The following is a 14,885-nucleotide window of genomic DNA, read 5'->3' on the forward strand; positions in this document are numbered from 1 at the left end:
ATTACAAATATTCGGCAAATTTTTCAACAAACTGTAACATACTCTGTTCAAATAATAAACATTATGCAACTAGACTATAATAAAAAAAAAAATATATCAGAATGAAATTTGATAAAAAAGGCAGGACAGGGGTTTGAGTAATAAAAAGGCGTGATAAGACACTTTGGTCCCAAAAAAAGGCAGGATGACTATTTATGGAAAAAAAAGTCAGGATAAACTAATGAACTTTTGAAGTACACATTTTTGTTAAAGGGCCAGATGAAGCACGCCTCCGGGTGCGGAGTTTTCTCGCTATGTTGAAGACCCATTGGTGGCCTTTGGCTGTATTCTGCTCTTTGGTCCGGTTGTTCTCTCTTTGACACATTCGGTCATTCCCCATTTCCATTCTCAATTTTAATACAAAAAACTTAAAAAGGCAGGACCGAATATAGTGAAAAATACAAAGGCAGGACAGACATTACAACTAATAAAATGAAGGACAAAATTTTTCATCCTAGCCCCCATAAAAATCAAATGGTGGTCCCTTATCTATACCTTTGAACCCTTCCCCCCCCCCCCCCCCCCCCCCCCCAACAAAAAATCCAGTCCCTCTTTAAACGTACATTGCTCTCACACTTGTTTTAACTAAATGTTTACCATATATATATTGAAATCATTTCAACAACATGCTCCTGTCCCGGGCTCCTGTCGTATTGACGTGTTTTCATTCAGCAAAGCTCTGCATGACCTGCATCTTCAAGGTCACAAAAAGTTTGTCTTTCTTGAACTGATCTGAACTGGTTCCCTGATTTATTTGGATAACAGACGCTTTTTCTATCGACACTGCCACTCTTTCTTGACTCTTGTTGATCGAACTTTAACAGATTAAAGGTCAGAATGTTTGTTCCGATTCCACAGACCTGTTACCTGTTACCTATTCTGTAAATTCCATGGGTGCACCTTTTCCAGATGAACCACTTCAGTTGGGAAAACCTAAGGTAAATTTATGGGGAAATCTGGATTTAGAATATTTTTTTTGTCATCTGCTTGACCACAGTAAAGTCAATGCTTGATAGATAGAGCAATTATTTCCCTCATACAGTTTAATAAAACAAATTTAAAATTCAGAAATAAAGATTATTAATAAATTCATTGAATCAAGACTACTAAATATGGACCTATTCAAGTACACCTTTTAGGGTGTGCTTGACTGGATTGTATTTTTAAATGATGTGTAGGACTTTTTGTAAACCATAAATGCTGGCATGGACATAATACTTGTAAGTAAGTTAAATTTTATAATGAAAATCTGTAATAGATAAAACTAATTAAAAGTCTTTTTTTTTTACTAAAATCTAGGCTTTACTTGCACAAAATCCCTATTTTCTATTCATCTACATCACAGGTATTTGGGGCATGGACCCTCCTTATTGGGCCCCGCTGTAAAAAAAAAATCTTTTTTTTCCATATTTACCATGTTTACAATTTTCTACAATGTATAGACATATAACCATGATAACCTGATAACAAGTCTCAACAATCCATTATTAGTCAATTACAATACATTTTTTACTATCAACACAAACCCCAAGTGAAAATGTAAAAATGGCTTGTCACTTTTATTCTGTATCATATATATCTGTTCTTTGAAATTTTTTTAATACATTGTTATGTCTCATTAATATTCACATGTACTTGGGACCTTTTAAATGTTCAAAACTGTTCTATATGCTTAAAAGTAACCTGGAGAAATTTCTAGACACCATTCATTTAAGGTCAAAAGCCTTGTGACCTTAGGGTATGAATGCATGTACATATCTTACCAAGGAGGTTGATCTTACATTAGAGTCGGTTGGGGTAATTCCGTACACTTTTGGTCCTAAATGAAAGTCATATGGTTCCCTGTTTGATAAACAAGCGAAATGTAATATGTATTGTATTTACCTGCCTGTATGAAATTACCCGGATCCGACTATAATCTTAATCATGTTTATAGATTAATCATTTATGCTAATTCTTTTTTTTCATTAATAAAAAAATTCTGCAGATGATTAAGTATAATTTTATAACTTATATTTATTTCCAACAAACTAAGAATGTTTAAAATTTTTAAAATTCACAGAATCTAAATAACAAAATTTTAACTTCGCATTATTTGTCAAAGGGACAGTATATACTCAGTTCATCATTATGGTAGGATCACATGTCCTGTGCATGCTGTGTTTATAGTATAATATATTTATTACATCTTGTCTATCTGAAGTTTGGTTAAACTGCCTACTGGGAAAAACATTATTACATGTTTACATTCCCAATTACTACTATTAGTCAATTATGTGTGAAAAATTTCAATTTTATGGGTTTTAATCCCCCAGGATGTGAAACATCATAAGAATTTGTAGATATAAATGAAGAGATATGAAAATTTTATCCTCAGGACTGTGTCAGTCACTTAAAGACAATAAAAACATTACTTTAGGGTAATAAATATTCCTAAAGAAATGAACATTGAGAAGTTATCATTCTGACACACATTTCAATGATCAATTAAATCATCTTTTATTATGGAGCTAACCATTTGATTTTTATGGGTGGGCTAGGATGAAAAATTTTGTCCCGCATTCTTTTTAGTTGTAATCTCTGTCCTGCCTTTTTATTAGCTCACCTGGCCCAAAGGGCCAAGTGAGCTTTTCTCATCACTTGGCGTCTGTCGTCTTCCGTCCCGCGTCCGTCGTCCGTGAACTTTTACAAAAATCTTCTCTGATTTTTAACTACTGGGCCAAATTTAACCAAACTTGGCCACAATCATCATTAGGGTATCTAGTTTAAAAATTGTGTCTGATGACCCCGCCAGCGAACCAAGATGGCCGACATGGCTAATAATAGTACATAGGGTAAAACGCAGTTTTTGGCTCATATATCTAAACCCAAAGCATTTCTAGCAAATCTTTCAAAAACAAAATTGTTCATTAGGTCAAGATCTATCTGCCCTTAAATTTTCAGACCATTCAGGCAACCTTTGTTGGGTTGCTGCCCCTGAATTGGTAATTTTTAGACATTTTTTCAGCTTTTGGTTATTATCTTGAATATTATTATAGATAGAGATAAACTGTAAACAGCAATAATGCACAGCAAAGTAAGACCTACAAATAAGTCAACACGACCAAAATGGTCAATTGACCCCTTAAGGAGTTATTGCCTTTTATAATAAATTTTTAACAATTTTCATAAATTTTGTAAATTTTTACAAAATAATTTCCACTGAAACTACTGGGCCAAGTTCATTATAGATAGAGATAATTGTAAGGTCAAGAATGTTCAGTAAAGTAAGATCTACAAACACATCACCATCACCAAACACAATTTTGTCATGAATCCATCTGTGTCCTTTGTTTAATATGCACATAGACCAAGGTAAGCGACACAGGCTCTTTAGAGCCTCTAGTTTTTATTAATTTATCCTGACTTTTTTTTACATAAGTTGTCTTCCTGCCTTTTTCTTTTTATTTTACCCAAAACTCCTGTCCTGCTTTATTTTTTAAATTTCATTCTAGCCCCCCCCCCCCCCCATAAATTTCAAATGGTAGCTCCCTTAGATGTGAGGACATCTGATTAATGGTTGATGATTAAGGCATCATGATAGATAATATTTAAACTCTGTCCTTACTTGAAAAAAGCACCTGGTTCCCTAAAGAGCACCAGGGTGCAAAATTTCAGGGGGAGGGTGCAGAGCCTCTATGTTTACTGCTCTCCTGGATACTGATTTGTGAACATGTAAAAATAAGGCGGCTAATGCCCTCATGTATCATCAACAAAGAAATTGACAAATGAATAATTTTATTTCCTTTTTGCAATTTCTCATTGATGTGATGTAAATTTTCTGTTAGAAAGTCACACGATTCTGTATCTATACTAGTATGACAGTTTGCCTAAGTTTCACAAGACTCTATCTTATTTTTGCAGAAATTTTTTTTTCTAGGTGTACAACTGTGCAAGTATTGTACATCGCAGCTTGAAATGCAATGTGACCTAAAAGACAACATAATAATGGACAGATGTAAGTATTTGGTAACATAATAATAGTTAAAGATATGGGGAATGTATGAAACTGTTTGAAAAAGTCCACATATAATACACTCCTTGAAAGTAGATTTTTATCTTTTTTACTGTTCTGCTAAATGAGGGTTTGGATGACTGAGGGGGTCCTTTATGTATTTATTCTTTAAATATTAGACCATTTTTCTCTCTATTCAATATTTATTTTACCCATTTATATTATCTCTATTCACTATATTTGTGTGCCCCATTATTCAATATTCTGTATTATTTTTGCAGTTGTTTCTCTATTCTTTAATTGTTTGCCCTTTATTCTGCACTTTTTTGTCAATTATTCTCTATTCTGTAAACCCCTTCCATATATACTCTCCATTATGATATTTATGATATATATATTCCACTATTCATTCCAATGAAAAGATAAAAAAAGTTTTATGTTGTCCATATTCTAAATTGTTCTCTGATAATACTATTAGTTACATAGTGTACTAGTGACCTAATACAGAATATATGGGGTCAGTAAATTCCATATGGGGTGAGAGGAAATACTGTGCACCATGGCTTCCAAACGGTCATTTATTCCGGACTTGAAAATATTTCCTTGAAAAATGTCCGGCTGTCATCAGAAAATTTTGGAAGCCCTGGTCTGTCAGAAACAATTCACCTGAACTTGACCTCATTATATGGATCAGTATATCAAGGTTAGAGTTGCGTGATTTAGTCCTTTTTTAGCTCACCTGGCCCAAAGGGCCAAGTGAGCTTTTCTCATCACTTGGCGTCCGTCGTCCGTCATCGTCGTCTGTCGTCGTTAACTTTTACAAAAATCTTCTCCTCTGAAACTACTGGGCCAAATTTGACCAAACTTGGCCACAATCATCATTGGGGTATCTAGTTTCAAAAATGTGTCCGGTGACCTGGCCAACCAACCAAGATGGCCACCATGGCTAAAAATAGAACATAGGGGTAAAATGTAGATTTTGGCTTATATCTCTGAAACCAAAGCATTTAGAGCAAATCTGACATGGGGTAAAATTGTTTATCAGGTCAAGATCTATCTGCCCTGAAATTTTCAGATGAATCGGACAACCCGTTGTTGGGTTGCTGCCCCTGAATTGGTAATTTTAAGGAAATTTTGCCGTTTTTGGTTATTATCTTGAATATTATTATAGATAGAGATAAACTGTAAACAGCAATAATGTACAGCAAAGTAAGATCTACAAATAAGTCAACTTGACCAAAATGGTCAGTTGACCCCTTAAGGAGTTATTGCCCTTTATAGTCAATTTTTAACCATTTTTCGTAAATTTTTGTAATCTTTTACAAAAATCTTCTCCTCTCAAACTACTACAACAAATTTAACCAAACTTGTCCACAATCATCATTAGGGTATCTAGTTTAAAAAATGTGTCCGATGACCCCGCGCGCGAACCAAGATGGCCGACATGGCTAAAAAATAGTACATAGGGTAAAATGCAGTCTTTGGCTCATATCTTTGAAACCAAAGCATTTAGAGCAAATCTGATGAGGATAAAATTGTTCATTAGGTCAAGATCTATCTGCCCTTAAATTTTCAGACCAATCAGACAACACGTTGTTGGGTTGCTGCCCCTGAATTGGTAATTTTAAGGAAATTTTGCCGTTTTTGGTTATTATCTTGAATATTATTATAGATAGAGATAAACTGTAAACAGCAATAATGTACAGCAAAGTAAGATCTACAAATAAGTCAACTTGACCAAAATGGTCAGTTGACCCCTTAAGGAGTTATTGCCCTTTATAGTCAATTTTTAACCATTTTTCGTAAATTTTTGTAATCTTTTACAAAAATCTTCTCCTCTCAAACTACTACAACAAATTTAACCAAACTTGTCCACAATCATCATTAGGGTATCTAGTTTAAAAAATGTGTCCGATGACCCCGCGCGCGAACCAAGATGGCCGACATGGCTAAAAAATAGTACATAGGGTAAAATGCAGTCTTTGGCTCATATCTTTGAAACCAAAGCATTTAGAGCAAATCTGATGAGGATAAAATTGTTCATTAGGTCAAGATCTATCTGCCCTTAAATTTTCAGACCAATCAGACAACACGTTGTTGGGTTGCTGCCCCTGAATTGGTAATTTTAAGGAAATTTTGCCGTTTTTGGTTATTATCTTGAATATTATTATAGATAGAGATAAACTGTAAACAGCAATAATGTACAGCAAAGTTAGATCTACAAATAAGTCAAATGACCAAAATTGTCAATTGACCCCTTAAGGAGTTATTGCCCTTTATAGTCAATTTTTTACAATTTTCATAAATTTTGTAAATTTTTGTAAATTTTTACAAAATATTTTCCACTGTAACTACAGGACCAAGTTCATTATAGATAGAGATAATAGTAAGGAGCAAGAATGTTCAGTAAAGTAAGATCTACAAACACATCACCATCACCAAAACACAATTTTGTCATGAATCCATCTGTGTCCTTTGTTTAATATGCACATAGACCAAGGTGAGCGACACAGGCTCTTTAGAGCCTCTAGTTTGTCGAGCCTGCCACTTCTGTTGAAGAAAGCCAGACACATGGATAGTCTAGCAGGTTTTATTTGACCTTGACCTCATTTTCACAGTTCATTGCTCAGTGTTAAGTTTTTGTGTTTTGGTCTGTTTTTTTCGTAAACTGTAAGCAATAAGTCAACTATATTTGTTGTATGGAAGGATTGAAAGGTGTATATGTCTGTTTCGCAGGTGTCATCTGACTTTGACCTCATTTTTATGGTTCGTGGTCAAAGTTAAGTTTTTGTGTTCGGTCTTTTTTCCAATACTATATGCAATAGGTCAACTATATTTGATGTATGGAAATTTTTTATGATCTACATGTCAGTCTCACAGGTTTTATTTTACTTTGACCTCATTTTTTATGGTTTTTCAATTTTTCACAGAAATTGCTCAGTGTTAAGTTTTTGTGTTTTGGTCTGTTTTTCTTAAACTATAAGAAATACTTAGTAGGTCAACTATATTTGTTGTATGGAAGGATTGTACCTGTCTTGCATGTATCATCTGACCTAGGCCTCATTTTCATGGTTCATTGGTCAATGCTTAGTTTTCTTGGTTAAGTCTGTTTCTTAGAAACTATAGCAATAGGTCAACTATATTTGGTGAATTAAATGATTGTAAGGTGTACATGTATTTCTTATTATTGGTTAATCTGATCTTGGCCTCATTTTCTTAGATCATGATAAGTTCATATGAAACTTGTAGTAAAGCTTTATGTTTATAGGACTATCAACATAAAATCAATGGTTAATACAGAAGGCAAGACATTTCAGCGTGTGCACTCTTTTTCAGATATTATAAGTGGTGTATGAAATGATTGTAAGGGGTGCATGTCAGTTTGGCAGGTTTCATCCTTGACCTCTTTTTCATGGTTCAGTATTCAATGTTAAGGTTTTGTGTCTCTGTCAGTTTTTCAAATACTATAAGCAGTACCTTAACTATATTTGGTGTATGGAATGGTTGTAAGGCTTGCATGACTGTCTGGTAGGTATCATCTGACTTTGACCTCTCCTTCATGGTTAATTGGTCAATTGTTCAGTTTTTGTGTTTTGGTCTGTTTTTAAAATACTCAGAGCAGTAGGTCAACTATATTTGATGTATAGAATGATTGTAAGGTGTACATATAAAAAGGAGGATGTGGTATGATTGCCAATGAGTCAACTCTTCACAAGAGACCAAATGACACAGAAATTAACAGCTATAGGTCACAGAACAGCCTTCAACAATGAGCAAAGCCCATACCGGATAGTCAGATATAAAAGGCCCCGAAATCACAAATGTAAATCAATTCAAACGAGAAAACAAAGGCCTAAATAATGTACAAAAAATGAACGAACAACAAACAACAACCACTGAATTACTGGTTCCTGACTTGGGACAGGCACATACATACAGACTGTGGCAGGGTTATGTTAGCGGGATCCTAGCCCTCATAAATTCATATATTTTAGAAATTCTCAAGAAAATCTGTTATATTATAGAAATGTTATTAACATCAACAATATTAAATGTTGTACTTATTTATATTTGATTTATGCTTTTACATTAATATTTTAATTTCCTTATTGCTATACAATTTATCAAATGTTTTTTTTCTCATGGCAGCTCTAATATAAAAATGTATTTTTCTTTGAAGTTCATTATCTTCTTCATTTCTAAACACTTGTTATACACCTCTTTTTCTATAGCCATTATTATTATAGCTGGTCAGTGGTCATAAACCTATGAAAATGAGTCAATTATTTAACCACAGAGCACTACCCACAGGTTCTTATCCTGTGTATTTGATGAATAATTTTAAAACTAATTTTCATCAAAACTCATTAACAGGGCAAGATATGTAAATTTATTTTTCTTCTGTGGTTTTAGAATATTAGAAGTAACAAAATGAAAATGATATTTTGATAAACATGTTGTTGTCTTTGTATTGTGCTCTCATTGTTGCTCTCGGAGTTCAGTATTTTTGTGATTTTACTTTGTTCATAAACCATCAGATTAGTATGTATTGTACTGTAATAAAAAAAACATGAATCAATATCAGGGAACTTGAAGTAATTGAAAACTAGTTCAAAACCCAAACTGCACTCTAACTTTTCTTTGCCTCAACCAAGTGTTATGAAACTTATACACAATGCTTACAAGTTTGGGTGTCGTCACCTTCACCATTCTCATATTATGTTACTTTATTAATAAAAAAAATTGATAAATGAGATTTATTTACATGCAGGGACATCTGTGTTTCATTGACACATTCTTGCTTCATTTATTACATATTTTAGTGCATTAAAAGTAATTATACTGCTTCCACCTTTCAAAATTCTAACAAAACTCTACCTCTTTAATGGATAAATAAATGATACTAGTCAAGAACTCAACAGATATTTTTTTTTCAGGTTCTCTGGTCGTTCGTACTTGTTGGCCACACACATGAAGATATTGATCCTGCTTTCAGCTAATATCAGAAAAATTAAGAACAAAGGATGCTGAAACTGTGCAGTCACTGTTCAGGATTATTCAAGATGTTTCAAAAGTGAAATTATAATACAATATATGTTACTGGTTAATTACTATGATTAGTAATTTTAAACAACACACAGAGACTTTGCATTATTGTTTTACAAGAGAGACACCAAAAGATGCAGTCAACATTTATCATTTTTATCAAATACACCCAGGACAAACCATGGGTACACTTAGCTTGAAATATGGTGCTTTCTTACAAAAATTGCCTGGACGTAAAAGAAATGAAGAACCTAAATTCATGACAACAATCAGGAGATACCAGAAGAATTAGTATAAATGGTTAAAGATGAAAGAATGCAGAATAAGGTACAGTCATATTCAGTCTTAATAAGAGTCCTGCTGCTTTATATATATATGCATTTTGTTATGCCCCGTCTTAGCGGAGGGGGCATTAAGTTTTACCCTTGTACATCTGTACGTAATTTGATATTGGGGGTAATAACTCCAAAAGGGGGGGGGGGGGTTGTTCAAAATATTTGGGGGAGTTTATATTTTTTTCTTCAAAATTTTTGAAATTTCAAACTGATATAAGAAGATGTGGTACGAGTGCCAATGAGACAACTCTCCATCACAATTTGTAAAAGAAAAACCATTATAGGTCAAAGTACAGTCTTCAGCACGGAGCCTTGGCTCACACCGAACAGTTAGCTATAAAAGGCCCCAAAAATGACTAGTGTAAAACCATTCAAACGGGAAAACCAACAGTCTAATCTATATAAAAAATGAGAAACGAGAAACACTTATGAAACACATCAACAAACCACAACTACTGATCATCAGGTTCCTGACTTAGGACAGGTGCAAACAAATGCAGCAGGTTTAAACGTTTTAATAGGTACCAACCTTCACCCTTACCTGAAACAATAGTGTAACATCACATAATAGAAAGACACAGTATAAATGGAAAACAGAAATATTTTTTACAAAATAAATAATTTTGTTGTTCATAGTATGAGAAAAAGAAGTAAAAATTTAAAGTCATACTAAACACTTATCAAAGCAGCTGCGTGGTATTTATCAAAAATAGAGAAACATTGAATAACAAAAAACATTAAGATTGAATCAACAGGTCAACATGAAAGTACGATTTGAGAGTACTCGCAGTTACGTATACTGAAAGCTAGTTAAAAGCCAAAATTAATCAATTAATAACAAAAAAATCATGCATCAGAGACTAAAATCAACTAAAACACATCCCAGGGATTTAGTATTTTAATATCATGGACAGTCAAAGAAGACATGACTTGTGCAATGCCAAAAATAAAAGTATCAACAGGCTGTAGGATATATAGTTATGTTAACCTCTATATAGAAAAAATTAACGTGGATGTGTATTTATACATCCCACTTAAAAAAAATACAAATTTAGTTCTGTTTTAATTTGCTGATGACAAAATCGTTATTGTGCTATTGTAAACTATATTCTAAGATCTAATTACAACATTTGTAAGATAACCTTTACTAATAAGTTTGTTTAAAGGTTCGATGAGTTTAATACATGGATCACACAGTGATTTCCGTGCTTTTAGTACAATATTACTGTAAAGTTTAGGATGTGAAATACCGTTTTTTATAAGTTTTCTACAGGTACAACCAAATTTACTAATCAAATCTTTGTATCTATGAAAGAATTTAGTAAAAGTTTTAAGTAATTTATGGTAACGAAATCCCTGACTTAATAATTTACCAGTGTAAGTCCGTACGTCCCATTAATTGGTTTCTGTTCTCTAACTTTAGTTTGCCTCAACCAAATGTTATGAAACTTATACCTTAATTATGCTTATTACCACAAACCACAAATCAAGTTTGAATTTTGGTAGCGTCATTTTTACCATTCTAGACTTAGAGTTATGCCTCTTTACAAATGGAAAAGTTGCTGATTTTTTTTTGTGTCCGTTCTCTAACTTTAGTTTGCCTGAACCAAATATTATGAAACTTATACACAATGCTTATTACCACAAAACACAGATCAAGTTTGAATGTTGGTGGCCTCACTTTTACTGTTCTAGAGTTATGCTCCTTTACAATTAGAAAAATTGCCAAATTTTTATACGCCAGTTTACGGGACGTATTATGGTATACCGTTGTCCGTCAGTCCGTCCATCCGTCTGTCTGTCCTTCGTCAACATGTCTGACAAATCAAAAACGCTTGAACCAATTTACATGAAACTTTGGTGAATTAGTTATATCTATTGATGTGAGCTCCCTTTCCTTTTTTATAAATTTTAGATTTGAAGTTTCCAAGTTTTGGGTTTTTTTTCATTAAAAAAGGGGGAATTTCCAGTTTTGGGACAATAACTCAAAAAAACTTTCACCAATTTGCAAGAAACTTTGGTGAATTGTTTATATCTATTGACATGATCTCCCTTTCAATTTTTATAAATTCAAGATTTTACGTTTCCGAGTTATGGAGTTTTATTCATTAAAAAAAGGGGGAATTTCCAGTTTTCGGACAATGACTCAAAATGCTTTCAGCAGTTTTGATGAAACTTTAGTGAATTGTTTATATCTTTTGACTCAAGCTCCCTTTTGATTTTTATCAATTTTAGATTTAAGTTTGGAGTTATGTGATTTTATTCATAAAAAGGGGGGATTTTCCAGTTATCGGACTATGCTTTGAGCAGTTATCATGAAACTTTGCTGACTGGTTTGTATCTATTAAGATAACCTCCCTTTAGTTTTTCATGAATTTCTGATATGACATTAAGAAGTTATTGAACTTTATTCTTTGAAAAAGCAATGGGCGTATCATGCACTCATGGTGCAGCTGTTTATTCATTTTAGTTCACTATAAACTTAAGTTTGCTTAATCAAATGTTCAAAAACTTATACACAATGCTTATTACCACAAAACTCAGATCAAGTACTCATTTAGGTACTGTGTGTCACTTTTACCATTCTTGATTTATGACCCTTTAAAATGTTATATGCAAGCGGGGGCATCATCTGTGTCCTATGGGCACATTCCCCATTTATTTATTCACAGAATTTTGAAAGGAATAAATAATCCATGATTTTCACATAATTTAAACATATTGTTACAAGAATTTATACCTGTTTATTACAGATGAAATGCAACTCAACAACACAAAAAATAAATAAACAGCATAGATGCAGTTTTGACCTATACTTATAAAAAATAAGGAAATGGTGCATGATTGCCAATGAGACAACTATCCACCAAAGTTTGAGTAAAGTGGATGTAAGCAGTGATAGGTAACTGTACAGCCTACTACAATGAGAAAAACCCATACTGTATAGTCGGCTATAAAAGGCCCCGAGAAAACTAACGGCCTAATATATAACAAAACAAGTAGCGAAAATCAAATATATAACATACATAAACCAACGACTTCCATGGAAATACTGGCTCCTGACTTGGGACAGGCACATAAAGAATGTGGCAGGTTAAACAAGTTTTTGAGTGCTCAACCCTACCCTAACCTAGGACAGTGGTGTTACAGCAAAACATAAGAACAAACTATAAAAATCAGTTGAAAAGGTTTCATCATATTTTTAGCTCACCGTTCCAAAGGAACGGATCGGTGATGAGCTTTTGCCATCACTTGGCGTCCGTCATCGTTGTTGTCTGTCGTCGTACGTCTGGTGTAAACTATTTCAAACATCTTCTCCTCTGAAACCACAGAACCAATTCCAACCAAACTTTAGCTGAATGATGCTTAGGGTATCTAGAATAAAGTTTATGTTTTATTTACTGTTTCGTCAAATAACATGGCCGACATGGCTAAAAATAGAACATAGTGGTAAAATGCAGTTTTTGGCTTATATCTCAAAAACCAAAGCATTTAGAGCAAGTTTGACATGGGTTAAAGTGTTCATTAGGGGAAGTTCTATCAGCCCCGAAATTTTCAGTTGAATCTGATAACCCATTGTTGGGTTGCTGCCACTAAATTGGTAATTTCAGGAAATTTTGCAGTTTTTGGTTATTATCTTGAATATTATTAATGATAAAGATAAACTGTGAACAGCAAAAATGTTCAGCAAGGTACGATCTACAAATAAGTTCATATGATCAAAATTGTCAATTGACTCCGTAAGGAGTTATTGCCCTTTAAGGACAATTTTACACAATTTATTTATTATGTTTTCTAACTCTTCTCCTCTGAAACTACTGAACCAATTCCAACCAAACTTAAGCTGAATGATTTTAAGGGTATCTAGAATAAAGTTTGTGTTTTATTTTTTGTCTCGCAAAAAAACATGGCCGCCATGGCTAAAAATAGAATGTAGGGGTAAAATGCAGTTTTTGGCTTATATCTCTAAAACCAAAGCATTTAGAGCTAATCTGTGGTAAAAATGTTTATTAGACCAAGCTCTGTCAGCCCTGAAATTTTCAGATGAATCTAACAACCCATTGTTGGATTGCTGCCACTTAATTGGTAATTTTAAAGAAATTTTGCAGATTTTGGTTATTTTGAATTTGAATATTATTAATGATAAAGATAAACTGTAAACAGCAAAAATGTTCAGCAAAGTAAGATCTACAAATAATTTCGTATGACCAAAATTGTCAATTGTCCCCTTAAGGAGTTATTGCCCTTTAAAATCAATTTTTCACAACTTGTTCATTTAGTTTGCTTACTTTAAAAAATCTTCTCCTTTGAAACTGCTGAATCAATCTCAGCCAAACTTGGGCTGAATGAGTTTCAGAGTATCTAGTATAAATTTTGTATTTCTTTGATTTTGAAGAAAATATGACAGATACAAAGAACATTTCAACATGTTCAATGGAAGTTTTAAGCCATTCATTAATATATAGTGAAAAGCAAAAATAATCATTGATGAAAGATTTAAGCAAAAAATTACAGGTGAGTGATTCAGGCTCTTGAGAGCCTCTTGTTATAGGTCAACTGTCTTGAAATGATTAACAAGTGATTGTAGAATTTAATAAACATCTCAATTGTCAATTGAAAAGCCCCAAAAAAAACAAACATCTACTATCCAACATCAAATTCCCTAAAAATAAAAGCTTTAAGATACAACTTTAGGTGACAGAAAAAGTCTCGACTTTGGATAGGCACATGGACTTGCAGTAGTTTCTGAAAACTCAATATTGCTCCCCTTTTAAATTTTGATCAGTATTTGTAAAATGAAAAAAGTTACATAGAAGAATGCAGGTTGCCAGTAACATTCAATTGGAGAAAGGGAAAAGATTACTCAACTCTACACTGAAATAATTTTGAAAACTATTAATGGCTATACTATCTTTATTGTAAAAAAATGTTGGAAAAGTTATGTACATTATGATCATGTTGATTGTGTGAAACGTCACACAAGGCAATCAAAATGTTCAGAGGGGGAAATGAAGTTTTGTTATAAATGTCAAGTGTGAAAGTCTCAACCTATCAACATGATCAAAATTGTTGATTTCACTATTAATATTTACATTTAGCATGTACAGTGGAATAGAATGTTTTTGTTGTCTTTTATTAAATGTTATTTTACTTTGCTCTTATAGGCAGGATTGAAAGGAAGAAAGAACTAGTCATCAGTAAAGAAACAGATCAATTTATATAACATGTAATAAATCCATCTGAATATATATATATAACAAACATTGCACATGTTATGAAGATTTATTCACATGTCTACTCTGATTTGTAGTTATGTATTTGTAATATTATATAGTACATGTATTTTATTTTAGAACAGTATTTTTTTTTGTTTTTTTTGCTGTGGAGAACATCGAAGAAATTTAGAAAAATATAATTAAAGATAGTTTCTTCAATTTTTTCTGTGACAAAAAAAAAATTGTGCAAATTAG

General features: G+C 32.9%; 1 long non-coding RNA gene across 1 annotated transcript; it reads left to right on the top strand.

Annotated features, from left to right (window-relative positions):
* Positions 1 to 3,940: 3,940 nt before the first annotated feature.
* Positions 3,941 to 14,785, top strand: LOC127725531 (uncharacterized). Its single transcript, XR_007993024.1, has 3 exons — positions 3,941 to 4,036; positions 8,971 to 9,406; positions 14,580 to 14,785. It is a non-coding gene; the product is annotated as an uncharacterized LOC127725531 (long non-coding RNA).
* Positions 14,786 to 14,885: the final 100 nt, after the last annotated feature.

Source organism: Mytilus californianus, unplaced genomic scaffold (assembly GCF_021869535.1).
Source record: "Mytilus californianus isolate M0D057914Y unplaced genomic scaffold, xbMytCali1.0.p SCAF_15, whole genome shotgun sequence".
Classification (NCBI taxonomy): Eukaryota; Metazoa; Mollusca; class Bivalvia; order Mytilida; family Mytilidae; genus Mytilus; species Mytilus californianus.